General features: G+C 39.3%; 1 long non-coding RNA gene across 1 annotated transcript in view; it reads right to left on the bottom strand.

Annotated features, from left to right (window-relative positions):
• LOC138757732 (uncharacterized) overlaps window positions 1-27,414 on the bottom strand; it is a 48,935-nt gene extending 21,521 nt beyond the window's left edge. Inside the window, exon 1 of the long non-coding RNA XR_011353863.1 lies at window positions 26,909-27,414. This is a non-coding gene — a long non-coding RNA (uncharacterized lncRNA). The remainder of the gene's footprint in view (window positions 1-26,908) is intronic.
• Between the last annotated feature and the right edge of the window lie 241 nt (window positions 27,415-27,655).

The following is a 27,655-nucleotide window of genomic DNA, read 5'->3' as shown; positions in this document are numbered from 1 at the left end:
GTTAACCTTATCAGAGCCAAATCAGCCCTCTCAACCTTTCTGTCCAAGTTAGTTATTCAAATGAGCTCTTCCAGTTTCTGATTCTCTCTGAATTGGAGGAGAAGAGTATATCAGATGATGACCTTCAAGTTAATTGTACACACTTGGATCAGCTGCATAGAGACATGTCTGACAGATTTCAGGATTTTTTTGCTTAAAATATCAGACTGGGTGAGCAATCCAGATATAAGCAATGAGGAAACAGGAATGGTGGAGGGAGAATTGATTTCCCTCCAAAATTAAATTGAGCTGAGGCCAAAGTTAAAAAAAATCAAGATATTTTGTTACAAAAAGACATTTCTGACCACTACCCAGCACTGTAGATGAGAGTCCAAATGTACTTTATTGCCTTCCCAACATCAGATTTAGTAGAATGAGGCTTCAGTGCAGTTGCCCACCTTCTTCCCAAGCAAGGAAACAAATTGAAAATTATTTAACATGGAGATCTAAGACTTAGTGCCTTCCAACCTGATGTTGAGAAGCTGATATCCCTGCACCAAGCACATCCATCTCATTAAAAAGGTGAAGACAATGTAGTTACAGTTGATATGTAAATTTACCCTTTCATATTGCTAAATAAATTGGTTAATGAAAAGTTTTAATTGTGAAATATATACGCTGGTATATAATGTTAAATATTGTTTGAAATTTGGGTAGACCTAATACCAAGAAAGAGGTAGGGATGTGTGTGCGCGTGCGTGTATGTGTGTGGTGGGGGTGGGGGGGGGGTGTAGAGGTGCTAGGGATGTGGCCTGAGAGCCAAGGGGGCGGTAGCCAGAAACATTTGTGAACCACTGATCCAACTGATCGCTGTTTGAAGCTGAATGTTTAAGTTGTTTGGAAAAGCCCTTCAATTACTTGCTTTCCTGCATATACTATGAACTACAGACTGTCCAATAAAATTGAGAGGGTTGTGTTAAAATGTTGCTTTTATTTTAGCTTGCATACTGTAGGAGAGAGATGAAGACCATGGGTTCTGATGAGCAGGGTGAGTCAGTGGGGTTATCAGGCTAACTGTACGAATACGAAGGTTTAGTCACCAGGATGCGTCGGGAAACTGAAAGAATTGAGAGAAGAGATGTTTATTCAAAAGTTTATAACCAATACCAGAAGCAAGTTCAAGTTTATCATCATCTGACTTTCTGAAAGCCATCTCTCTCTCGGTCAGTGGAGTTTCAGGACAAAAATTGAAACAACCAGATAAAACAGTGTTTCTCTGCACAATGGTGCACACATTATCTTTTCTTTGGCTTGGCTTCGCGGTCAAAGATTTATGGAGGGGTAAAGTCCACGTCAGCTGCAGGCTCGTTTGTGGCTGACAAGTCCGATGCGGGACAGGCAGAAACGGTTGCAGGGGTTGCAAGGGAAAATTGGTTGGTTGGGGTTGGGTGTTGGGTTTTTCCTTCTTTGTCTTTTGACAGTGAGGTGGGCTCTGCGGTCTTCTTCAAAGGAGGTTGCTGCCCGCCGAACTGTGAGGCACCAAGATGCACGGTTGGAGGCGAGATCAGCCCACTGGCGGTGGTCAATGTGGCAGGCACCAAGAGATTTCTTTAGGCAGTCCTTGTACCTCTTCTTTGGTGCACCTCTGTCTCGGTGGCCAGTGGAGAGCTTGGGAAGGCGATGGTCCTCCATTCTGGAGACGTGAGCTACCCAGCGCAGTTGGATCTTCAGCAGCGTGGATTCGATGCTGTCGGCCTCTGCCATCTCGAGTACTTTGATGTTGGTGATGAAGTCGCTCCAATGAATGTTGAGGATGGAGCGGAGACAATGCTGGTGGAAGCGTTCTAGGAGCCGTAGGTGATGCCAGTAAAGGACCCATGATTTGGAGCCAAGAGTGTGGTATGACAACGGCTCTGTATACGCTAATCTTTGTGAGGTTTTTCAGTTGGTTGTTTTTCCAGACTCTTTTGTGTAATCTTCCAAAGGCGCATAATAATCACATACTTACATAAAAACATAATATAAATAAATATTTTAATTTATTTAATTTGATTTAGAGACACAGGACATCACAGTAACAGGACCTTCTGGCCCACAAGACAACATCACCCAAATATACCCATGTGACCAAATAACCAACTTAGCTTTATACATCTTTGGTATGTGGGAGCACCTGGAGGAAATCCATTTATGGTTTCCCCAGTCAGAAGCCCTGGATGAACAATGAAATCCAGAATATGTTGAGAGGCAGATCTCAGGCATTTAAGTCCACAGATCCAGATCACTACAGAAGTAGCAGGTATGACCTGTGGAAAGCTGTCTCCTGGGTGAAGTGGAGTTTCTGGATGAAAATGTAAACAACGAAGGGTACCTGACAACTGTGGCAGGGTCTAAATGACATAACCTGCTACAAACCCTCCAGTAGAATAGGAGATGGCAAAGCTTCTCTCACATCATGTCCCCTAATGATCCTCCCCATTCCGTGTCCAGGTTGGCATCCAGGCTGCTTTCAGGAGAGTGATTCAGTTCGGATGGAGAACCCGACCAAGTATCGGTCATCTCCAACATCGAAGTACTCGAGATGGCACAGGCCGACAGCATCAAGTCCACGCTGCTGAAGATCCAGCTGTGCTGGGTAGGTCACGTCTCCAGAATGGAGGACCATCGCCTTCCCAAGATCGTGTTCTATGGCGAGCTCTCCACTGGCCACTGAGACAGAGGTGCACCAAAGAAGAGATACAAGGACTGCCTAAATAAATCTCTTGGTGCCTGCCACATTGACCACCGCCAGTGGGCTGATCTCGGCTCCAACCATGCATCTTGGCGCCTCACAGATCAACTTGCCAATGTATCCATGGATATCTTCAACATCTCACTCCGGCAGGGCATGGTACCCACCTGTGGTAATCTGCCTAAGTCACTATCAACCAGTAACATATCAACAGTGATGAATTGTGTTGAAAGGCTGGTGATGAAGCAGATCAGCTCTGAGCGGTGACATGGATCCATTCCAATTTGCCTATTGTAGCAACAGCACTACAAAAAGCCCTGGAACACCTGTACAGCAAAGATGCATACATCAGGATGCTCTTTATCGACTACAGTATGGCATTTAACACCATCATTTGCTCAAAATTGATCAGCAAACATCAAGACCTGGGACTCAACTCCCCACTGTGACATTGGATTCTGGATTTCCTCACCTCCAGTCCACAATAAGCGAGGATTGAGAACTACAGGGGTGTGATCTTAGCCCCCTGCTCTACTTACTTTATGTCTACGACTGTGTGGTTCGGTACAAAAGCAACAGCATCTATAAGTTTGCTGACATTACCATGGTAAATCGGTTATATAAAAAAGGGTGATGAATCAGCATACAGGAGGGAGATTGAAAACTTGGATGAATGGTGCACTAGCCATAGCCTCGCACTCATTGTCACCAAGGAGCTGATTGTTGACTTCAGGAAGGGAAAACCAGAGGTGTACGATCCAGTGATCATTGGGGGGATCAGAGGTGGAGAGGGTGAGCAAATTTAAGTTCATGAAAATCACTATCTTGGAGGATCTTTCCTGGACCCAACACACTAATGGCATCATAAAGAAAGCACGTTAGCACCCCTACTTCCTCAGGAGTTTGCAGTGGTTTGGAATGACATCAGAAACCCTGGCAAATTTCTACAAATGTGTGGTGAAAGTGCGCTGACCAGCTGTATCATGATCTGGTATTGGGATACCAATGCCCCCAAGTGAAAAGCCTTGCAAAAGGCAATTAACACAACTCAGGATATCACAGGTAAAATCCTCCCTACCATTGAGAACATCTACGGGGAACACTGGCATCGGAGAGCAGCAGCAATCATCAAGGATTCACACTGCCCAGCACATGCTCTGTTCTCACTGCTACCATCAGGAAAGAGGTATAGGAGCCACAGGACTCGCACCACCAGGTTCAGGACCAGCTGCTGCCCCTCCACCATCAGACACCTCAACAACAAACTCAATCAGGGACTTATTTAAGGTATCTTAGTTTTGCACTTAATTGATTTTTTTTCTCTATTGCACAGCCAGTATGTTTACATTTCTTTATTTGTTTACATGTGTACCACTGGCGTTACTGGTGGTGGGTGGGGGGGGGGGTGGTTTGCAGGTTGCACCAGGTGACACCAAAATGTCTATAAAATTATTGTACAGTGTTTCAGTAGAAATATTTTTTTAATAAAAATATCCCTGTAGTTAGTTATAACAACAATTTTTTTCCATAAGCTCAATTTACATGTATTAATATACTTACAAAGCTAAAATTGTGCTAATTTACTTTTTGAACCTTCTAATCCACTCTGGTCAGAGTTGTCATTATTTCCCAATTATAGTGACACTTCGAATCACGTGATTTCATTTGCACCACTCACAGTGTTTTCATTACTGCAGGTATTTTTATAGTCACTGCATTTGTCAATTTTCTGGTGTTTTAGCTAAAATATTGTGGCAATTAGTATTTGTGAACCTATATCAATAACTTTTTGTTTTCTTACTGAATTTTCACTTTAACCACATGAAACTATGTAAATGTAAATACTTTAGGACTGGACATATGATATTGTAATTTAAAGGTATAATTTTAATTTTGATCATTGTTTATATCATTACCATTGCCATTACACTCAGTGATATACTGGAATTATGATTTTTGATTAACATTAGTACAAAAAACATTACTAAGGATTCTGTATGGTCTGGTGCGGGAGGAGGTCCATTGTGAGGGGGGGGGGAGAAAAGTGACACCACTGATGAGTACGTTGAATCACTTTTTTTTTTGTACTGTCAATTAGTGGTAATTCTGCCTTGCCCACAAGAAACAGAATCTCAGGGTTGTATGTGATGTCATGTGTGTACTCTGACAATAAATCTGAAATCAATCAGACACAGGGAGAAACTCCTTAAAAACAGCACTGGATTCAAAGCCACTTTGCTGGCACTGTAATAGCAATGTGCTTACAGCTACGATAACTATATTCTGGAATAATTTATTCAATTTCATTAATAAGAGTCCCAAGGTTACAGGATACTATTCATCAGTCCCACAGCATGTGGAAAGAACTTATTTCCCTGATTTGATTTGGTTTTGATCAAAGACACAAGACAATCAGAAAATGAATGGAAGAAGTGAAGTAAACATACTTTTATTTTTGAATCCAGTATTTCAAAGTTTGAGGTTAATTTGGTAATAAGAAGTGATTACTATTGACAGTTTGAAATAAGCAACAGAAAATGGAGCAACTAAATATTTCCATCAGGGCCTGGAAGAACAAGGCAAGATTAATATTTTAGGTACAGATATTTGGTCAAAGCAAACATGAACGGAGGTTTCATTCTCACATCTTCATTATGTAAAATAAAACTGAATTGTAGTAAAAATGTTACTGTTCCACTTATGTTCTTCAGGGAACAAAATCTATCAGTCTGGATTCTGTAACTCCAGATGGCACAGTTAACTTACTGCCTAGTGCAAAACTATTACAGTACCAACGACTCAGTTTCAAATCCAACGCTGACTTTAGGGAGTTTGTACTTTCTTCCCATGTCCGCCTGGGTTTCCTCCACACACTCACCTCTTCCCATGCTCCAAATTCGTATGGGGTTGATAGGTTAATTGGTCACATAGGTGTAATTGGGAAGAGTGGGCTCAGGGGTCAGAAAGGCCTGTTATTGTACTGTATCTTTATGAACTATGTGATTGACTTTTGTCATGCTTACTGACATGATACCAAACCAATCTATTCAAGGACAGTGATGAATTAGGAATAAATGCTGGTCTTGCCTTTGGCACACAGATTCAGAAAAATAAACAAGGTTAAAAGTCCCATAAACTTCTAGCTGAAAAGTAGCAAAACAATCCTTATTGAAATGGAAATGACCTAGTTCTACAATGAGATGTGATTGTTGTCAGTTGAAAATTCTTATGGGAACATAATATGTCTCCTTTAGCCTTCAAACTATTTTTAAGGATGTATGATTGTACAAATTCTATCACCAATGTGTATATGTACAAATTGTAGTGTAGGATGACTGTGATTGGCTGAGACTGTAGCCACACCTACTGGCAGGTCTTAAAGGATTGCTCCTAGCCAGACCAGGTCATTCTGGACTGCTTGACCAACATGTGATATGCTCCAGTCTTTTAGTTAATAAAGTCCTTGGTTTGGATCAACAAGTCTTTGGTTCTTTCGACGCGCTCTACAGGATGTATTAAATTTCCATGTTAGATTAAGCTAATTAGATTAACATTTGTACTTTAAATTGGGACCAGTGACCAGGCCAGTGGAACTCGACCACTGACTCTTCACTGTACAACAATCAGAGAAAGACTGCAGACACTCCCCAGAGCAGCCAGATAGGAGCAACGCACATTGTTGTTACCAAAGATGAGAGAAAGGCTGCCAGACAGAAGGTGAAACATCCAGGTGGAAAGTTATTGTAAAGCTTCAGAACATGATGGATGGAAGGTCTTTGGTGCTGGGGAAGGAGACCCACCAGGGTTGTAAGAGGCCAGCAGGACAGACACCTTAGAGACTAGTTGCTGGGATCTGTGATCTATGGTTTGAATGGAGTTGTCTTCTCCAGCAGGTAAATTGCACACTGTGGAGCACTGTGAAAAATTAATGGGATCCATGATGCACTGATAGTTTGGATTCGGAATTGGCTGGCCCAAAGGTGACAGAGGGTAGGTGGTGGAAGGGTGTTACTCTGTGAGCAGTGGTGTTCCACAAGGATTGGTGGTGGGACCCCTCTTGTCAGTGATCTATATACCGTATATGTCGGCATATAAGATGGTATTTGAATCTTAAAAATGTCAACCCAACACCATGTATAAAATCCAAACCTTAACAGCAAAGTCTCATTCCCCGAGCCAAGTATAAAATCCGAAGCTTAGTGGCGAAGTCTCAGTTCTCCCCACAATGTCCATCCTCCCAGTCCCACTGCCGTTGGCTCTGTACAGCCTTGGAACAGTCTGTTAAGGGAGCCAACGGTGGTTTATTTTAAAATATGCTAATAAAACGTAAACCTTTTCTAGGTAATTTGTTTCAGCATCATTCCACTGATCAATAGAATGGTTGGTAAAGGAATATTGGGGCAGTAAGACAGTGAGTCTCGCTCAAAACCTACATTTTAAGTGTAAATTCTGGAGGTCGTTGGTTGTACTGCACTTGGAGTACTGATTACAGTTATGGTTGCAACATTATAGAATGGATCTGATTAAGCTAAATAAGGTGCAGAAAAAGATCCACAGTGTTGTCTCTTCTGGAAGGTGAGTTATGAGAGTTTTTGTTATATTATGAGGGGGCTTTTTTTTCTAGAATAAGGAAGTCTATAGCTAGAAGGCATAGGTTTAATGTGCAAGGGGAAAGATTTAAGGGGGATCTCAAGGGAAAGTTTTTCACACCAGAGTGTAGTGGGTATATGGAACAAGCTTTCAGAGAAGGTGGAAAAGGTGAGTACAATTGCAGAGTTTAAAAGACATTTAAACTGATAATTGTGCTGCTCTATAATAATTCTTAAAGTTTGGTAGTTGTAAGCCTCCTTGTTTGTACCATTCTGTTAATTTATCCAGTGCTATCCTCAGTTTCCCCCCTTTCCAAAAGAATTTCCTTATTATTTTCTTTAGCTCCTTGAAGAATTTCTCTGTTAGGTGAATTGGTAATGATTGAAATAGGTATTGTATCCTTGGGAAGATGTTCATTTTAATACAGTTTATCCTTCCTATCAGTGTTAGTGGTAAGTCTTTCCAGTGCTCTAAGTTGTCTTGTAATTTTTTCATTAATGGCTGATAATTTAATTTGTATAGATGGCCTAGATTATTATTTAGTGGTATACCTAGGTATCGAATTGCTTGCGTTTGCCATCTAAATGGTGATTCTTTCTTAAACTTTGTGAAATCCGCATTATTCATTGGCATTTCTTCACTTTTATTTGTGTTGATCTTGTATCCCGATTCTTCTCCATATTCCTTCAATTTCTTATGTAATTCTTTTATTGATATTTCTGGTTCTGTTAAGTATATTATAATGTCATCTGCAAATAGACTGATTTTATATTCCTTCTCTTTTATTTTTATCCCTCTTATTTTATTTTCTGTTCTTATCAGTTCTGCTAGTGGTTCTATAGCTAACATGAACAGTGAGGGAGATAGTGGACATCCCTGCCTTGTTGATTTGCTTAATTTAAATTGGTTTGATATATATCCATTTACTGTCACTTTCGCCAATGGTCCCTTATATAATGCTTTAATCCAATTAATATATTTCTCTGGTAGGTTGAATTTTTGTAGTACTTTGAATAAATAATTCCATTCTATTCTGTCAAAGGCTTTCTCTGTGTCTAAAGCAACCATTACTGTTGGAGTTTTGTTTCCTTGTACTGCATGGATTAAGTTAATGAATTTACAGATATTGTCCATTGTTCGTCTTTTTTTTTAATAAATCCAGTTTGGTCTAGTTTTACTATTTTTGGTACACAGTCGGCCAATCTGTTTGCTAATAGTTTAGCTATTATCTTATAATCTGAGTTAAGTAGAGATATTGGTCTATATGATGCTGGTGTTAGTGGATCTTTCCCCGTCTTTGGTATTACTGTAATTATTGCTGTTTTGCATGAATCTGGTATATTTTGTGTTTTTTTCAATCTGGTTCATTACTTCCAGGAGAGGAGGAATTAATAAGTCTTTAAATGTTTTATAGAATTCCATTGGGGGTCCATCCTCTCCCGGTGTTTTATTGTTCAGTAGTTTTTCTTAATATCTCCTGTATTTCTTCTATTTCAAATGGTTTTATTAATTTATTTTGCTCCTCTGTTTGCAATTTCGGTAGTTCAATTTTAGTTAGAAATTCAACTATTTTGTCTTCTTTCCCTTTGTTTTCAGTTTGATATAGTTGTTCGTAGAATTCCTTGAAGTTTTCGTTGATCTCCGTTGGGTTAAATGTAATTTGTTTGTCCTTTTTCCTTGATGTCAATACCGTTCTTTTAGTTTGTTCTGTCTTATGCTGCCATGCTAGTATTTTGTACGTTTTTTCTCCTAGCTCATAATACTTCTGTTTTGTCTTCATTATGTTCTTCTCCACCTTATATGTTTGTAGTGTTTCATATTTTTATTTTCTTGTCTGTCAATTCTCTTCTTTTAGTTGTATCTTCCTTTATTGCTAATTCTTTTTCTGTATTTGTTATTTCCCCCTTCCAACTGTTCTATTTCTCGATTGTAGTCCTTCTTCATCTTAGTTACATAACTTATTATCTGTCCCCTGATGAATGCTTTCATTGCGTCCCATAGTATACATTTATTTTTCACTGATTTTGTATTTATTTCAAAGTACATTTTAATTTGTCACTCAATGAATTCTCTAAAATCCTATCTTTAAGTAGCATGTAGTTTAATCTCCATCTATACATTTTTGGTGGGATGTCCTCCAGCTCTATTGCCAATAACAGGGGTGAGTGATCCAATAACAATCTAGCTTTATATTCCGTTTTCTTAACTCTTCCTTTAATGTGGGCAGATAACAGGAATAGGTCTATCCTTGAGTATGTTTTATGTCTACCCAAATAATATGAATATTCCTTTTCCTTTGGGTGTTGTTTCCTCCATATATCCAAATGTTGCATTTCCTGCATCGATTTAATTATAAATTTGGTTACTTTGTTCTTTCTGTTAGTCTTTTTTCCAGTTTTATCGATGTTTGAGTCCAAATTAAGGTTAAAATCCCCTCCTATTAGTATATTCCCTTGCGTATCTGCGATCTTCAAAAAGATCAAAAAAACAAATACAAGTTGAAGAGACTCAAGGGCAGCATTCATGGATAGAAATGATCAATCATTTTTATAGTAAAACACACAGAGAAATGCTGGAGGAACTTAGCTGCTCTTGCAGCATCCATAGGAAGTAAAGATTATTATTGATGTTTTGGGCCTGAGCCCTTCTTCAAGGTATAAGGAAAGAATAGGAAGGCATCTGTAATGTTTGTTTTAAGTAATAAAGAAACTTGGGTTCTTTTATATTAGCAATATTTTATTAAAAACTCATGATCTCATGGTGCAGCCAATTTTTTCTATCTAACCCGAGGTGCAGCATTCATCTCTAACTCCCTCTCGTACTCTGTCACCACATCCCCTTACATTAAGATGTTCAATTTAGCAACATTACACACTAATACAGAATTCATTTCCATTTAAAGTTAAATACCAACACAAACACAAATATCAGCAGCACAAACTTTAAGTGTGTAGTTCTTTTTCCTTCAGAGTCTCAGTCTGTCAGGTGTTTTAATAATGCATGTGAATCTTTTTAACACCGGTGCGTGTGTCGGCTCTGCTGGTCCACTACTGTGTAGCACTTGTGGTGTTTCTTCTGTTCCTGTGCATGCTGATTCTTCTGCATTTGTCTGTTCTTGCAATGTCACTTGGGTTTTCAGCAGGCTTTTTCAATTCATCCTCAGTATTTGACCATTCACTGTTTTGACAGTGTAGGATCTTGGATTTACATTCTCCAGAATAGTGGCATTCTTGTTCCAGGTGTTGGAATCTCTGAGTCATGTTGAGCTAGTGGCCCTAAGCTTCTTGCTGACTTGTTATAGTTTGCTTTTTCTCTCCTTTGCAGATGCTTTTTTTCTGTTTGACATCTCTGTTCTTATTTGGGTCTGCAGAGTAGGAAAGAGTTGTGCATAGTCTACATATCAACAGGAGCTCAGTGGGTGACATGTCATGTTCAAGTGGTGAAGCTCGGTAATTCAACAGAGCTATATAAGGATCCAAGCCACTGTCTTGTGCTTTTTGAGCAGCTGTTTAACTATGTGAACTCCTTTCTCTGCTTTACTGTTGACTGTGGATGCAGAGGACTTGAAGTCACATGTCAAAAATCATACTCTTCTGCAAAGTTTTCCTGGTATATACACCAATTCAAAGTCATAATGTTGTAGCTTCATCATCACTCTTTGGATTTGTGGCGACGTCTCCCTGAGATTTTTCTTGATTATGGCTAGTAATGGCTTGTGGTTTTTCTCTGCCACCATACACATAGCTGTGGAATTTCTTGAGTCCAAAGATCAGACCTAAGCTCTCTTTCTATCTGCGCTTATTGACATTCAGATGTGGTCACCGTCCTTGATATGTATGCAACTGGCCTCCAATCTTCTCCCACAGATTGAAGTAGTATGGCATCTATTCTATCTTTTGAAGCATCCATAGATATTTTTGACCATCTGGATGGGTCAAAGATTGTCAAAAGCACCAGTTTTGTAGTTAGAATGGTCTTCAGTCGTCCCCATTCTTCCTCATGGTTGGATGTCCACTTGAATTCACATTTGTCATGTAACAACTTCTTCAGCTACATTGTTTTGGAAGACAGGTTTGGAATGAATTTACCAATGAAATTGATCATTCCCAGCACTCTAAATATGCATTTTTTTTGTCAGTAGGTCTGGGCATCTCTAGGATTGCTTTCACTTTGCTCTTGTCTGGCTCCACACCTGGCTCTGACAGCTTATCTCCCAGAAAGCTGATTTTCTTCACGCCAAACTGACATTTTGCTCTGTTTAGCTTTAATCTATACTTTTAAATGCATTGCAGCATTTTTTTTTGGAAATTTTTATTTAAGAATTTTGTAAAATTTTACGTAAAGAAAATATAAAGATACAAATACAGATATATAAAAAAGAAAAAAATACAAGATATGAAAAATAATGATAATATTACCCCACCCCTCTCCTTCCCTCTACTAGCTATACTATCTTAACTCTCTCCCCCACTCCTTGGAGCCTCACAAAAAATTATACATTTAAAATTAATTAATCAACGTGCTAACTCTTTACATAACTTTTACTTAAGATCAATAGCCATACAATCCAAATATAAACTCCACATTTTAACAAAAAAAAGAATAATTATTTTGCATATTATGTTATTTTTTCCAAATATAAACACGATTGTAGTTCATTATGCCATCTTTGTATATTCAATTCCACATAATTTTTCCCAAGTTATTGCTATACATTTTCTTGCAACCATTAACCCTAACTGCAAAAATTGTGGCTTACCAGCCAATCCCAAAGTAACAGCATTCATGTAACCCAATAAACACATCACTGGATCCATTTGCAAATTGATTGTAAATAAATCTCTCAAAAATAACTTTTTCCCAAAAGAATTTAACTTTTTTACATCTCCATACGCAATGCATAAAAGTACCTGTCTTTTCTCCACATCTAAAACACAGATCTGTTAGACTAAATCCATATTTCTTCAATTTCTCAGGAGTCAAATATAATTGATGAATAAAATTATAATTAACCATACTATATCTCACATTAATTAATTTTGTAACACCATCAATACACATATTTGACTATTCCTCCCAAGACAATTCAATATCTAAATCTATCTCACATTTCTCTTTTAACCTATATTGCCCAACTTTATCCATCTTTTCTTCCAACAACATATATAAATCCTTTCATTTCCTTGTCAACCATTAAAATCTCAAACTTAGACTGACTTGGTAAAATTAAATCCTTACCAAATTGTGTTCACAAAAAATCTCGAATTTGATAATAAACAAAAATAGAATTTGCAGAAAAAACAAATTTCTCTTGTAATCTATTAAATGTAGAAAATTTACCCACCTCAAAACAATCTTGTATAATACTAATTCCTTTCAGTTCCCAATTTTTCAAATAAGGATTATTTAAAGAAAACAGTATTATTTTATTCTGATACAATGGTAATTTAATCAAAATTTTCCCTTGAGAGCCGATAAGTTGATCCTGCTTATACCAAATATCCAATATATGTCTTAATACTGATAATTTATATTTTTGTAACATTTATAAATAAATTGACTCATTTCTTTTTCAGAAATTTTATCCAATTCAACTTTAGCCCAGACAGGTGGTTGTTGAACATCAAACAACCTATTAATGAATTTCAACTGTGCTGCTTCATAATAGTTTTGAAAAAATGCTAATTGAAATCCTCCCCATTCATATCGCCACATTAATTTATGCATAGAAACCCTAGACAATTTATCCTTCCATAAAAATAACCTAATTACTTTATTTAATTCTTTAAAAAAATTCTTCAGAATCACACATGGAATAGATTGAAAAAATTATTGTATACGAGGATAAATATTCATTTTTATACAATTTTGGCAAATCCTTCCATTTCTGTAAATCAATTTTAATCTTATTCAACAAAGATATATAATTCAAAATATATAAGTCCTGATATTCTTTATTAACTATAACTCCTAAATATTTAATCTTGTTAGACCATTTAAATTTAGTAATGTCTACAATCTAAATAATCCTCACCTGATATCAGCAATATTTCACTCTTCTCCCAGTTAACCTTACAACCCAACAATAGACCATATTGATTTAATAAATTTTGCAGCACCCTCAAAGATTCTTTAGGATATGTTAAATATATTAGAACATCATCAGCAAACAAATTACTTTGATACCTTTAATATCTAAATTTTGCCTAATAGCTTGAGCTAAAGGTTCTATTACCAAAGCAAACAATGCTGGTGAAAGAGGACAACCTTGTCTAGCTGATCAAGATTATGTAAAAGCCAATGAAATCAAGCCATTCATCATTATTTGTGGCGTAGGATTAGTATATAAAGCTTTAACCCAGGTAGTAAAGAGCAGTCCAAATTGAAATTTTTATAAAACCTTAAATAAAAATTTCCACTCAACTCTATCAAAAGCCTTTTCTGCATCCAACGGCACTATCATTGGTTGATTAACTTGTTGTCTAGCAGCATTAATTATAGAAATCAATTTAGTGACATTATCAACTGAATATTGGCTTTTTATAAATCCAGCTTGGTCAACATGTACTAGTTTTGGAAAATAATTAGCCTATCTATTAGCTAATACTTTCACAACAATTTTATAATCTACATTTAATAATGATATTGGTTGGTAAGAAGACACTTTTAATGGATCTCTATCTTTCTTTGGAATAACAGTAATCAACGCCCTTGAAAACGATTCTGGAAATGAACCCATCTCAGTTGCCTCTTTCAAAACTTCAATATAAACCAGAAACAACAAATCATTAGATTCTTTATAAAATTCTGCTGTCAACCCATCTTCACCTGGGGACTTTCCTCCCGACATTGATTGCAGTGCTTCCTTTAATTCCAATTCTGTAAAAGGACTATCTAAGTCATCAATATCCTTCCCAGTCAATGATGGCAAATTTAAATTAGCCAAAAACAAATCAATTTTCTCAGTATTTTGTCTACTTTTGGATGTGTAAAGTTCATTATAAAATCTAAAAAATTCCTCAATAATTTCCTGAGGTTTATAAGTAATCTCTGAATATTTCTTAATTGCATTAATTGTTCTTGATGCTTGTTCTGTTTTTAATTGCCAAGCTAAAACCTTATGTGCTCTTTCACCTAACTCATAATAATGCTGTTTCTATCTTTGAATATTTTTTTCATATTTATATGATAGCAAAATATTATATCATAATTTTAATTTAGATAAATGTATCTTATTATCTTCAGTAGAATTCTTCTGAAATTCTTTTTCTAACCTTTCAATTTCTTTTTTCAAATTCTGACTTTTAATCAAATATTGTTTTTTTAATTCTAGCTGTATAACGAATGATCTAACCTCTCAAATATACTTTTAAAGGATCCCATAAAACAAATTTACTCTGAACTGAATCTTGATTCATTTGTAAATAAAAAAATAATTTGTTCTCTAATATATTTAATAAACTCAGGTCTTTTTAATAACATCTCATTAAATCTCCAATGATAAGTATTTCCTACCTTCTCAGTGCCCAAACATTAACCCAACAACAACAAATGGTCAGACAATGTTCTACATTTATACTCTGCTTGTATAAATCTACCTTGCAATTGAGCTGAAACTAAAAATAAATCAATTCTAGAAAATGAATTATGCCATGCAGAATAAAAAAAATAATCTTTTTCAGTAGGATTCAATTTTCTCCATATATCTACCAAATTTAAATCCTTAATTACCTCAATAATTCTCTTTGCCATTTTAGTTCTCTTTAAAGTCTTTGGAGATTTATCCAACAAAGGATCTAAACAACAATTAAAGTCCCCTCCCACTAAAATATTTCCATTGGTTGGTTCAAATTTTAAAAAGTATCTGTAATAAATACTTCATCATCTTCATTTGGTCCATAAACATTCATCAAGGTCCAGGCTTCCAAAAAAATTTTGCAATTCACCATCAAAATCCTACCAGCATTAACAAAAGAAGCATCCAAAATAAACAGTACTTTCTTATTTAACAAAATGGCGACTCCTCTGGACTTAGAATTAAAAGATGAAGCAATCTCATGTCCGACCCATTCTCTTTTCAATTTCAAATGTTCCTTCTCAGTTAAATGAGTTTCTTGCAAAAATACTAAATCCACCTTCAACTTTTTAATATAATCCAATACACATTTCCATTTTATTGGGTGATTTAACCCCTCAACATTAAACGTCGCAAAATTCAAATTGTTCAGTATCACCTATAGAGTGGCACTTAACAAAATTTACTCTTACAATTAAAATCGGCTCCCCCTCTAAAACTAATAAAAATCCCCAAAAGAAAGGAAAAAAACCAACAAAACTCCCCCCTTTAATTACTAACCCAACAACCAAAAATACAAACACAAAAATTCCCCTCCTCCCCCCAAACTGCAAAGCAGTACCCCCCTCGTCGATACAACTAGTGGCAAATGACTGAATTCAGCAGGGACTTCTAAAAGAAAATTTTTAAAAATCATAAAATTATTGTCCAGACTGCTTTATAATATCTTCCGCCACATCAATCAGCTGCAGTATCTCCATCTTCTGCAATTCACTCCTATTTACATTCTTGAATTTAGAAATGTTGATTGTTGGCTTCTTGGAAAGATCAAAACTCAACTTATTATCTGGTAAAGAATTAGCAAAGGTAATTAGTACCTTGACCTTTTCACAGAAAATTGAAATTGAGATGGCCCATAGAACACTTTCAGAACAGCTGGATATCTAAATGTTGACCTGTAACCCTTCTTCTACAACACCGTCTTAGCTTGATTAAACTCCTTACGCCGCTGTATAACCTCCTGACTTAAATTTGCATAAAAGAAAACTCTACAACCTTGAACCATTATTGGATTCTGATCAATTCAAGCAACCTGCACCACAAGACACAAAATTGTCTCGCGATCTTGATATTTTAAACATCTAATTAAAACTGCTCTTGGAGGTTGTCTTGGAAAAGGTTTTCTTCTTAATGCTCAATGAGCCCTATCCAATTCCAATCCATCAGGAAACACTTCCACCCCTAATATTTCTGGAATCCATTTATGAAAAAATTTCGTAGGATCTTGACCTTCAAAGTCCTCTGGAAGTCCAACTATCTTTACATTATTCCTTCTACTTTGATTTTCCAAATAATCATTTTTTTGCATAAACAAATTCTTTTGCATATCCCACACAGATACTGATTCTTCCACTTGATCCATTCTATCTTTCACATTCTTTTTTAAAAACTTTATTTATTTGAATGATCATTAGTAATAATACAGCATACATTCCATAAAGATGATTTTATATAAATATTTATATATGTAGATATATATGTATATATATATATATATATATATATATATATATAAATGACACCCCAGCTCTCTTAAGGAGAGCCAAAAATATATAAACAGAAACTAAGAATATATAATAAATCAAAATACATCTAAATGCATATATTCCAAATATGATAATCACTTATTAACAAAAAAAATAATTATCATGCAAATTATATGTATTTTTTTCCACAATACAAGCTTTCAATTCATTATGCCACTGCATTATATTAATCACTATGTTATCTTTCCATGTATTTGTTACACATTTTCAAGCTACAGACAATGCTAAGCGTACAAATGCAATTAGAAATTTATCCAACCCTAATCCCTTTAAAGGAATCATATAAAAAAAAATTAAAAATAGATGGATCTAGTGGTAACTTAATGTCACATAATTTTTCCAAAGTTAACCTAATTTCTTGCCAAAATGGTTGTACATGAAAACAAGACCAAACAGCATGTAAAAAAGTACCAGTACATACACCACATCTAAAGCAAGAGTCCAAATTACTAAAACCATATTTTTTCAATTCACCTGGGGTTAAATACAACTGATGTAAAAAGTTATAATTCATCATTCCATACCGCACATTCGTCAATTTAGTAACACTATCATGACATATATCTGCCCAAAGGCTAAATAATTTTCCCATTTAAGCTGAGACTTCTCCCAATCCGGTTTATCCATATTGTCTTGTAATTCTTGGTACATAACAGAAATATAACCCTTTTTTGGTATAGAAAAAATCAAAGACTCAAATTCCGTCAATACAGGTAAAATCATCTCTCAACCATACATAACTTTCACCAAAGCTCGAAGTTGATAATAAAAAAACAAAGAATTTTCAGCAAAATCAAAATGCTCTTTCAATTGATTGAAAGAAACTGTCTTTCTACAAAACAATCCTATAACATCTTTATACCCTTAGAGTCCCAACTCTTTAAATAATTATTAAACATTGAAAAAGGGATAAGCTGATTGTTATATAATGGGGTTAAAATTGACAATTTACCTTTTGATCCTAAAATCTTATTTTTTTAGTCCATACCTTTAATAGATATTTTAATATTGGCATATTATATTCCTGCAACAAATTTACATTCCATTGAAATATAAATTGATGCACCTCAACTTCAGAAATACAAGCCATCTCAACTTTAGCCCAACTTTGGGGTTGGTCCAAATCCATCAATCTACTAATAAATTTCAACTGGGCTGCTTCATAATAATTTTGAAAATGGGGTAATTGAAGTCCACCTAACACATACTTCCAAGTAAATTTATATAATGCTACCTGAGGTAATTTACCTTTCCATAAAAATTCTCTCATAGCTTTATTTAAATCCTGAAAAAATCCATTTGAAAGAGAAAACGGTATTGATTGAAATAAATATTGAATTCGAGGAAAAATATTCATCTTAATACAATTAACTCGGGCCAATTAAAGTTAACGGGAGATCTTTCCACTTAATTAAATCAATCTTTTTTAATAAAGGAACGTAATTTAACTTATATAAAGAATGATAATCAACATTGACAATTATTCCTAAATATTTAATTTTATCAGACCATTTCAATTTAATAATATTTTTATATTCTGAATAATCTCCTTCTCCAACTGGCAAAATTTCACTCTTATCCCAATTAACCTTGTATCCAGATAATGTTCCATATTGTAATAAACATTCCCGCAAATGCGGCAATGATTGTTCTGAATTTGTCAAATATATCAAAACATCATCTGCAAATAGATTAATCTTATACTCTTTATCCATACCTCTTATCTGTTCATTCTGTCTTATTGTTTGAGCTAACGGTTCAATATCCAATGCAAACACAGCTGGTGACAATGAACACCCTTGTCAGGTCGAACGTGTCAATTTAAATGCTAATGAAACTTGAACATTTGTCACCACCCTGGCAATTGGGTTTGTATATAAAGCTTTAACCCAACCAATAAAAAAAGGGCCAAATTTAAACTTTTCCAACATCTTAAATAAAAAATCCAATTCAACCCTATCAAAAGCTTTTTCGGCATCAAGCGCTACTGTCGATATCCATTGACCAAAGTAATTAATCAAAGAATATTATCTGAAGCATTTCTATTCTTAATAAAACCTGTTTAATCAATATGTATTAATTTAGGTAAATACTTGGCAAGTCGATTTGCTAACACTTTCGCTATGATTTTATAATCTACATTCAGTAAAGAAATAGGTCTATACGAAGACACTTTCAACAGATCTCTATCTTTTTTCGGAATTACAGTAACTAAAGCACTAAAACAAGATTCCGGCAACTCATGCTCTTCAGTTACTTGTTGTAATACCTCCTCAAACACAGAGGATAAATCTTCAAGAAAATTTTTTATAAAATTGCAAAGAAAATCCATCATCCCTTGGTGACTTCCCATTTGGCATCTCTAACATAGCTTCTGTAATCTCAAATTCTGTAAATGGAGCTTTCAATTCCATTGCATCCTCCTCTTCAAATGCTGGTTACATTAATTTAGATAAATAAGATTCAATAGAACCACTATCCTGCCAGAAATACATTATTGACATCAACACAATCAAATACTGTAAATATATTCAGCCCAGTGACTCCATTCCCAATGATTGTTCCGAATCTTCAATGTCAATAAGACTTTGTTTTAAAACTTATTTCTTTCCATTCTTCCCATTTTTCCCATTCTTTCCATTTCCATTTCCATTTGCCTTCTTTTTAGGCGACGGCGGCGAAGATGTTCCATATCCTCGCAAATCTGGTAGCGAATTAGCAAAAATTAATGCATCATGGTCATTTTCAAAAAATTGAAATTGAAAATTACATTAAAAGACTTTTAATATACTGCAGTGTAACAAAAAGCAAATTTGTAACCCTTCCACCACAATATTTCTTTAGCCGAGTTAAATTCCTGATGTCGCCTAATAATCTCCTGACTCAAATCTGCATAGAAAAATAGTCTGTTATTTTGGACCATCATTGGAGTTTGACTTTGTCGTGCCTTCTGCACCGCCAACTGTAATATCATTTCTCTGTCCTGGTATTTCAAACAATGAATTAAAACCGTCTGTGGTGGTTGTCCCGGTAACAGTTTATTTCGCAATGCTCTATGTCCCCGTTTCAATTCTAGGCCTTCCAAAAAAACTCCTTGCCCAACACCTTGGGAATCCAGTTCTTAAAAATTTTTATTGGATCGGACCCTTCAATATCTTCTGGGAGACCCACAATTTTCACATTATTTCTCCGACTTTGATTTTCCAATGAATCAATTTTTTTCAATGTCTTTCTTCTGAATTCCCCAATCCACAAAGGAATCTTCCATTTTTTCCATTCTTTCCCTATTACGATCAACTTGATTTTTACATTCAAGAAAAGCTGTTTCAATTTTTTTTAACATTTTCTTGCACTGTATCCACTGGTTTAATACACTTATTAACATCACTCTTAACTGCAGATATATCTTCAGACATAGTAGTAATTTTAGTTGTCACTTCTAAAAATCATTGAGTCATTTGTTTAAACATATTGTCCATTTGATAAGAAATCCCTTCCAGGACTCTACAAACAGACTCCATTCTAGATTCCAGTTCCACTTTTTGAGGCCTACCTTCTCTGGTCTCCACCTCCAATTTTTCCTGTAAGCTGCTCAGTAAAGGTAAGTCTTCTTCCAGCGTTTTCGGTCCCTTCCTGGTGTGACTGCGGGTCTGTACACCCAACAACGGCGTCCTGACCACGTCGGGACACCGCTGCTCAGGCCCCCCCACAGCCCACATGTGTTCCAACAAGTCCCGGACCCTTGAAGCACCGCGTATGCCCGGTAAGGCCAGGGACTGCGCAGGTGTGACTTCCGACGCCATTCTGCACGTCTCCAGCCCACATGATGGCAGCCCAGGCTCAAGGGCTCTTCTCTCAGCCGGGTCGCCCGCGCACCCGACATTGCGGACACAACGCTCGGCACCGGCTGAACTCATCGTCAAACCAGTGCCATCTTGTGGAGGTAAGATTGGTGCCGGCTGTGGAAGAAAATCTGATAAAGAGGGTTAAAGGTTCACATATAAGCTGTTCACAAGGACTTTCCGATTCAGCATCGTGCTTACGAGATATCACGCTCTAATAAACTCTTCCAAAGCGTTACCCTGGTATTAGTAGTGAAATTCTTTGGCACTGCGAGCAGGGTCCTATTTGACAGGATCATGAACCTGGGACTGAGGGTCCCGTAGGAGTGAGTGGGCGACGGCTCTAGCCAAGAACCTAGCTGAAAGGGGGTGAGGTTGGCTCACACACCGAGATCCCCACTTGAGAGGGTGAGGTGACTGTAAAGAGGTGAGGCACACCAAGAACTCAACTGTAAAGGGGTGAGGCACGCCAAGAACCCAGATCTAAAATGGAGGGAAGACGGAGAAGCAAAACCCAGGGTGACAACGCGGACAGAAGAGGCACCGGTGCATGTACTGTCAAGTAAGGGAACTGACCATTGTGTGTATATTGTATAACTGCTGTTAAGATTTCACAGGAGGCCAAGATGGGAAATCGGCACGGCAAGGCAAATACCCCTGGTTGAGCAGATAAGTCTGTTCCTGGGCCATGACAGTGACCCCGATGAAGAGAGCCACTAAAAATCGAGGAAAGGAGCAGAGAAGATGCCGTCAACTGGTAGAAGATCCATTGCAGCCCCTGGGCTCGCCAGCCAACGTCGTGATGAGGGAAACGGGGGATTGGAATTATGCTGTCCCATTTTGTAATAAGTGGTGGGGGTAACAGCGGGAAGATCGGTACTGGTGTAGATGGTGGTGTAGGGGTCATGCTTTCCCTGATTTTTAAGCTGGATGGAGGAGTGTAAAAAGCGAGTAGATGGCCTGAATTATTATTATTATTATTGATTGAAGAGAACCTTACTCATGAGGTGATGTCTTAACCCCCATTTGGGGTTCGACGTCCCGACCCCTAATTGAAGTAACCAATGCATCTGCCCCCAGTGCATGCCCCCACCACCTGCCGACATGGCCGGTGGCCACATACGTTGTCTTTTCACCACCTGTCAGAACACTCTCCAATCCACATCGGCAGTGAACCTACTATATGCTTAAGATATGACGAGAAAGGAAAAATGGGCAACTGTACAGGCAGCTACCCAGGACTGACCCTGACCAAGGGAAGCACAAGGAGGGATCTACTGGGGACCATACTGGGTGAAGCAGGAACTGGTATAGGGGTGTTGAATTAGGCAGTTATTGAAACACTCCAGAACAAGATACAGTCTATAGGCAGTGAAGTGGGAAAAGGAATTAGAATTAGAAACATGTGGGCAAAGACAAAACGAGAGGGGATAGAGATAGGGTGTAATTTACAAAGAAAAATATGGGACCACACGGGAAGTTTTATGAGCCTTGCACACTTGCTCATTTGGAAGGAACTGCCCGGGGACAGAAGAACTAGACCAAAGGCCAGAGTTAACTATTCGGTCCAGCTTCCCCAAGTAATGATTGGTGATGTACCTGTTTTGAAGCCTTGGTCTCCAGGAAAGGCCCGCAACATGATAAGTGTTGCCTCAGACCCTTTGAAGAGACCTATCGCTTTTCCAGCAGACTTGTGTCATCTATCACCCCCCTGCCGGGAGATATATGGTCCCTACTGCAGGCGGCTTGTGGGGCACAGTGGTCAGTGGTCGGGGATATTTCATGATCCCGCCTGGTGAGGAGGGAGATTGGAGACGAAATGATGAGTTGGTAGACCAAGGGAACAAGTCGCTGTAGAACAGAGGGAAGGAATCAATTATGAGGAGCGCTAAAAACCAGTCAGATTTAAAGACAGTAGCCTGTACCTTTCAAAAGAAAGATGAAGACATCTCGGGATTTGTTGTGCAGTTCAAAAGTATTTGGGACAAAAATGTTGGAGTTTCGCTTGAGGAAAACCAACCCTTCGCAGTCAAGACACTGTTAAATTATCTGCTCCCGCAATTTGCTTATAAATTAAAGCAGTTAGACTGGCAACGGTGGGGAACTTGGTGCACCAAATTGTTGCAGGCAACAAAGCCACCTTTTGCATTCTTCACGGCATAATGCAGCAATTATTGAGGCCTGAATTAGAGAGGAAGTTGTTGTCCCACCATGCTGAGACCTGGAAGACACTGTTTAATCTATCTCAATATTGACTGTGCCAGGATAGGAGGTACACCCAGTGTGAACCTGAAGGATGTAATGTTACCATGTAATTAGCAAAGGGGGTCAACCTGTCATTATGGGGTAGATTTGTGCCATTTCCTCAACATTTGGTGCACAATTCTGGGAACCCCTTTTTAGAGAGACGTGTGGGTGAGAAAAATCGTACACACACTGGCCAAGATTGTCTGTAGCCCTCAGTACAGACCCTGCAACAAGAATGCTTTCTTTTCCATTCCTCTTCATTTCAACTCACAAGTGCATATTGCAGTTACTTGGGACAAGAGATAAGTCACATGCCACAGTGTAATCTGCTCATCCTTTTTCCCAGAGGTGTTAATTGTCCATTAGTTTCAGAGGCCCTTCACATGCTAATCTCCCTCAGGAAACGGGGCTGGCTCATTGATATTGCTAGTGCTCCAACCAGAATGTCCTGTTTCTGGGGATACAATGGTGCTCAGGAAAACGAGATATTTCTGAGACTGCCAAGAATGAAACTTTGATTTTTGCCATCCCCTCGTGGGCCTCCTAAAGTATTGGCAGCAGAACATACCCCGCCTTGCCATGCTCTTTGACTACCCTATAGGCTCTCCCATAGGAAAGCCACATTCCTATTGGGACCAGAACAACAGGCTGCTTTTGACACAGCCAACCAAGTTGAACAAGCACTGCCCCTTGCCCCCTGCCAGGCAGGTGTTCCTTTTAAATTATAGATCTCGGCCAGTAAGGCTGGTGCTGAATGGAATCTCCAGCAGAAGATCCAAGGTGCAGAGTCCTGCGAATCTTCTGGAGAAAATCTCTGCCTGGTGCCGCCACTCGCTACAACCCATTTGACACCGGGACATCGACCAACACTTTCCTCAGGGTTGTTTATGAATTTGCGATCACCTGTACAGTGACACCGAACTGACGACTGACCAACAAGACAGTTCGTCATGTATTATTTTAAAAATCGGCAAGAGAAAAGCTGTTGCTCTGGAAACTATCACTGAACATTCTATCTTATCAAGCCTTTAACTTTTTAAAATTGCATGTTTAGCTGTGGTTTTTACAATGCATAATGTCCCCAACCCCAACCAACCAATTTTCCCTTGCAACCGTTGCAACCGTGCCTGCCTGTCCCTCATCAGACTTGTCAGTCACCAATGAGCCTGCAGCAGACGTGGACATACCCCTCCATAAATCTTTGTTCACGAAGCCAAGCCAAAGAATGTCTCAAAGCACACTCAGAGAACCTAAAATTTATAGATACATAATCGCAGTGTGGATGTAAAGTTACAGTTTGTGAGCTGGCCAAACAATGATCAGACCATGGTAGGAAACGATGAATTTGATATTTTGTTTTGCAATGATGGCATCACCCCAGAAACTCCCATTAACAGAAAAACACCTCAGGGGTGGGGGCTGTGGGAGCCTTTGTTTAAAAACACTAAATTGGCTAATTTTCTGTCCTGACTTCTTCTGGCTATCATTGTAGGGATCCAATACAGGCACTTGGGGCACCGTTGAAAGAGAATGTGGGCAGGAACGGAATCCTGGTGTCAAACATCAGCCCAGATGTATACCTGCCTCACCATGGGGTAGCACAGTGACAGGCATCTGGGCTCTGTGCCTGAGGATTGCCCAAGCATGAGGCCAAGGTGCAGGATGCGCAACCCAAGAGAGGGCTCTGGCACCTGATGGATGACCTTGCATTGTCTGCTCGCAGATGTTGGTAAGGGTGCTCACATTTGCCAGCTAAGTCAGAGAACCCAGGCATGGAAATTGGTAAACAAACAAATTCCTTTTTCTATCCTCCCCTCTGTCCTGGGTAAACTTGTACCTCTCACTTTGTTCGTTTTAGATTGGTCACAGTGTTTGAGCTACTGAAAGAAAATAGACACACACACCGAGAGCAGTTCAGTTTATACAAATGTTTATTACAAATTCAAAAGCTGATTTCAAACTACAATATGCTAGCCCTTCCCAACGATACTGATCAACGCCCAGACTGGTCCCAACTGCCGAAGCGAGGCAACGACTGCACACTTGTAATAGGTTGTCGGGGTGCCGGTAGCAGCTTCTCCACCTCCCTCGACCGGGACGTTAGCTGGACTCTAGAAGTTCTTCTTCTTGCTGAGAGATGTTGCCACCTCTCGGAGAGTCTCAAACTTCAGCAGCGGGTCCATGGCTTATATTACCCAAAAACTGCTTACCCAAGCACCTATTCCCAGCACAGTAAGAAAGATAAGCGAGCAAGCTAGCATGCTAGGCTTCTATCGAATAACGTAATTTTCAGCTTATCACTTTGAATACAATGGTTTATTTTGCATCAAGGCTAGGCCTCTGACAGTCTGACCAAAACAAGCAGGAAGATTAAATGTTCTTGGTACACAGATGTCCTTTCGTCAGCGTGGTTGCTCCACATGGATGGCCTAGGTGACCGCGTGCCATCAAACTTAATGAACGAGCTGTTGGCACTAGCAGATAGTCATAAGCCATGTTTACTGTTTGAACAAGTCTTTCTTGAGCAGAAGCCAGAAGATATCCGCCACCTAATCTCTGATGATGATTTCAGGAGCGCACAGTTGCTGCCCACCCTGTTCTTTTCCAGGAAATGCTGGGGCTGGCCGTTGCTAATAGCTACGGCAGCTGGCTACCATAGTAGCCTTTACTTATGGGACCGACACAGGGGTGGAGGTTAGAATGTTGCCCCCCTTGAGCCACAACATCCGTGCCAAGACCGGTGCTCACTGCTGCCAACCATCCCACTACAGTTCAGTTCCATCTGTTTCACCAGGTTGTTTACACTGACAGCAGTGTTGCAGCCTTTTTTGGGTTCAGATTTCCTCAGGACTCACTGCCTCCTAGTGGACCTCAAGGGACGGCGCCTAGTGAATGCTATTTCCTTCCAGACCTCGCTCGGTGAAGCCAAGTTACCGGCCCCACACCTGGACTCTGTGACTTTGTCAGGCAATGAATTTGTCAGAGTACCAGCAGAGTTCTTGACCATTATTATGCCGCAGTTCTTCACAGATGCCCCTAAGCATTCCCACTCAAGGACCACCACTACGCATCTGGGCACGCAGGCTCCCACCCGACAAACTCCACCTCGCCAAGGGGGAGTTCAGGAAATGGGGATTGTCCGGTGCTCAGACAGCTGGAGGTTGGAGGCCCTGCGGCAACTACAGAAGGCTCAACGATGTCACCATAGCTGACCGCTACCCAGTGGCATATATTCAGGACTTTATGGCCATTTTGCATGAGGCACACATCTTCAAGGTTGACCTGGTCTGCAGGTATCACCAGATTCCTGTCCACCCCAGCAATGTCCCCAAGACGACACTCATCATCCTATTTGGCCTATTTGAGTTCCTGCGGATGCCGACTCAAGAATGCGGCACAGACGTTCCAACGGCTCATGGATTCAGTGGGGTGTGGCTTAGATTTCATCTTCATCTAGTTAGATGATGTCCTGATTGCCAGCCACTCGCACCAAGAGCATTTGACATACCTGCACCAACTCTGCCGCCGCCTGAGTGAATACAGCCTTGCCATCAACCCCATGAAATCCCAGTTCGGGCTGTTAGCCATTAATTTCCTTGGGCATCGCATTGACCAGCATGGAATGGCTCCCTTGCCAGTGAAAGTTGAGGCCATACGCCAGTTTGCCAGAGCCAGTACACTCAAGGGCCTACAGAAGTTTGTGGGCATGATCAACTTTTACCACTGATTCCTACTGTCAGTGGTCCGAATCATTCGATCTCTGTTTGGCCTGATATCTGTCAAGGCCAAGGAAGTCACCTGGGACACGGAGTCAGCAGTGGCTTTTGAGTAGGCCAAGGAACCCTTGCAAATGCCACCCTCCTGGTACACCTACAACCCCGGAGCTGAAATACAGCACCTTTGATAGGGACCTCACAATCTGGCACTTTCAGAATTTCTTGAAGGGTGGGAGTTCACGGTCTTCACGGACCACAAACCCCTCACTTTCGCATTTTCCAAAGTGTCAGATCCACGGTCAGCAGAGCAGCAACACCATGTGTCATACATCTCAGAGTATACCATGATCGTCAAACACATCTTTGGGAAAAACAACGTTGTGGCCGACACACTGTCTCACCTCTATCCACTTGGTGCACTCCCTGTCCCCAGAATTGGACTACGCAATGCTCACTGAGGCACAGGAGCTGGACGAAGAAGAGCCGGCCTATCGCACCACAATCTCGGGCCTACAACTTGAGGACATCCCCATCGGCCTGACAGGCAGCAAGCTCCTCTGTGACATGTCCACCAGCCAACACTGGCCCATTGTTCCAGCCTCTTGGAGGCATCACTTTTTCAATGCACTACATGGTTGGCCCACCCATCCATATGGGCAACCATCCAATTGGTGGTGGATAGATTGGCTTGGTACAGACTATGCAAGCAGGTCGGGCACTGGACATGCATACACTGCCAGACCTCCAAATTTCAAAGGCATGCGAAGGCCACCCTTTTTACCCTTCCAGCTGATGCATAGGAGGTTTGACCATGTCCATTGTCGGTCTGCTGTCAGTCTCATGGGGGGCAAGCTACAGGTTCACCAGGTGGCCAGAAGCCATACCACTCATCAACACATCCATGAAGTCCTGTGTGAGAGCCCTCATTGGAAGCTGGGTTGCACATTTCAGCCTACCTGCCAGCATCACCTCAGATGGGGTGGGGGGGGGGGAGTCGCAGATCATACCAGCTACTTGGGGCCCAGCTGCAATGGACTGGAAGAGTATTTCTACCAGCACCTGAAGTCGGCACTGATGGTGCACCTCCGAGGCCTGAATTGGGTGGACAAGCTTCGATGGGTGCCTCTTGGCATCTGCATGGCTCCCAT

The sequence above is a fragment of the Narcine bancroftii genome, chromosome 3 (assembly GCF_036971445.1).
Source record: "Narcine bancroftii isolate sNarBan1 chromosome 3, sNarBan1.hap1, whole genome shotgun sequence".
Lineage (NCBI taxonomy): Eukaryota > Metazoa > Chordata > Chondrichthyes > Torpediniformes > Narcinidae > Narcine > Narcine bancroftii.
This window is presented reverse-complemented; position numbering and strand designations above follow the sequence as displayed.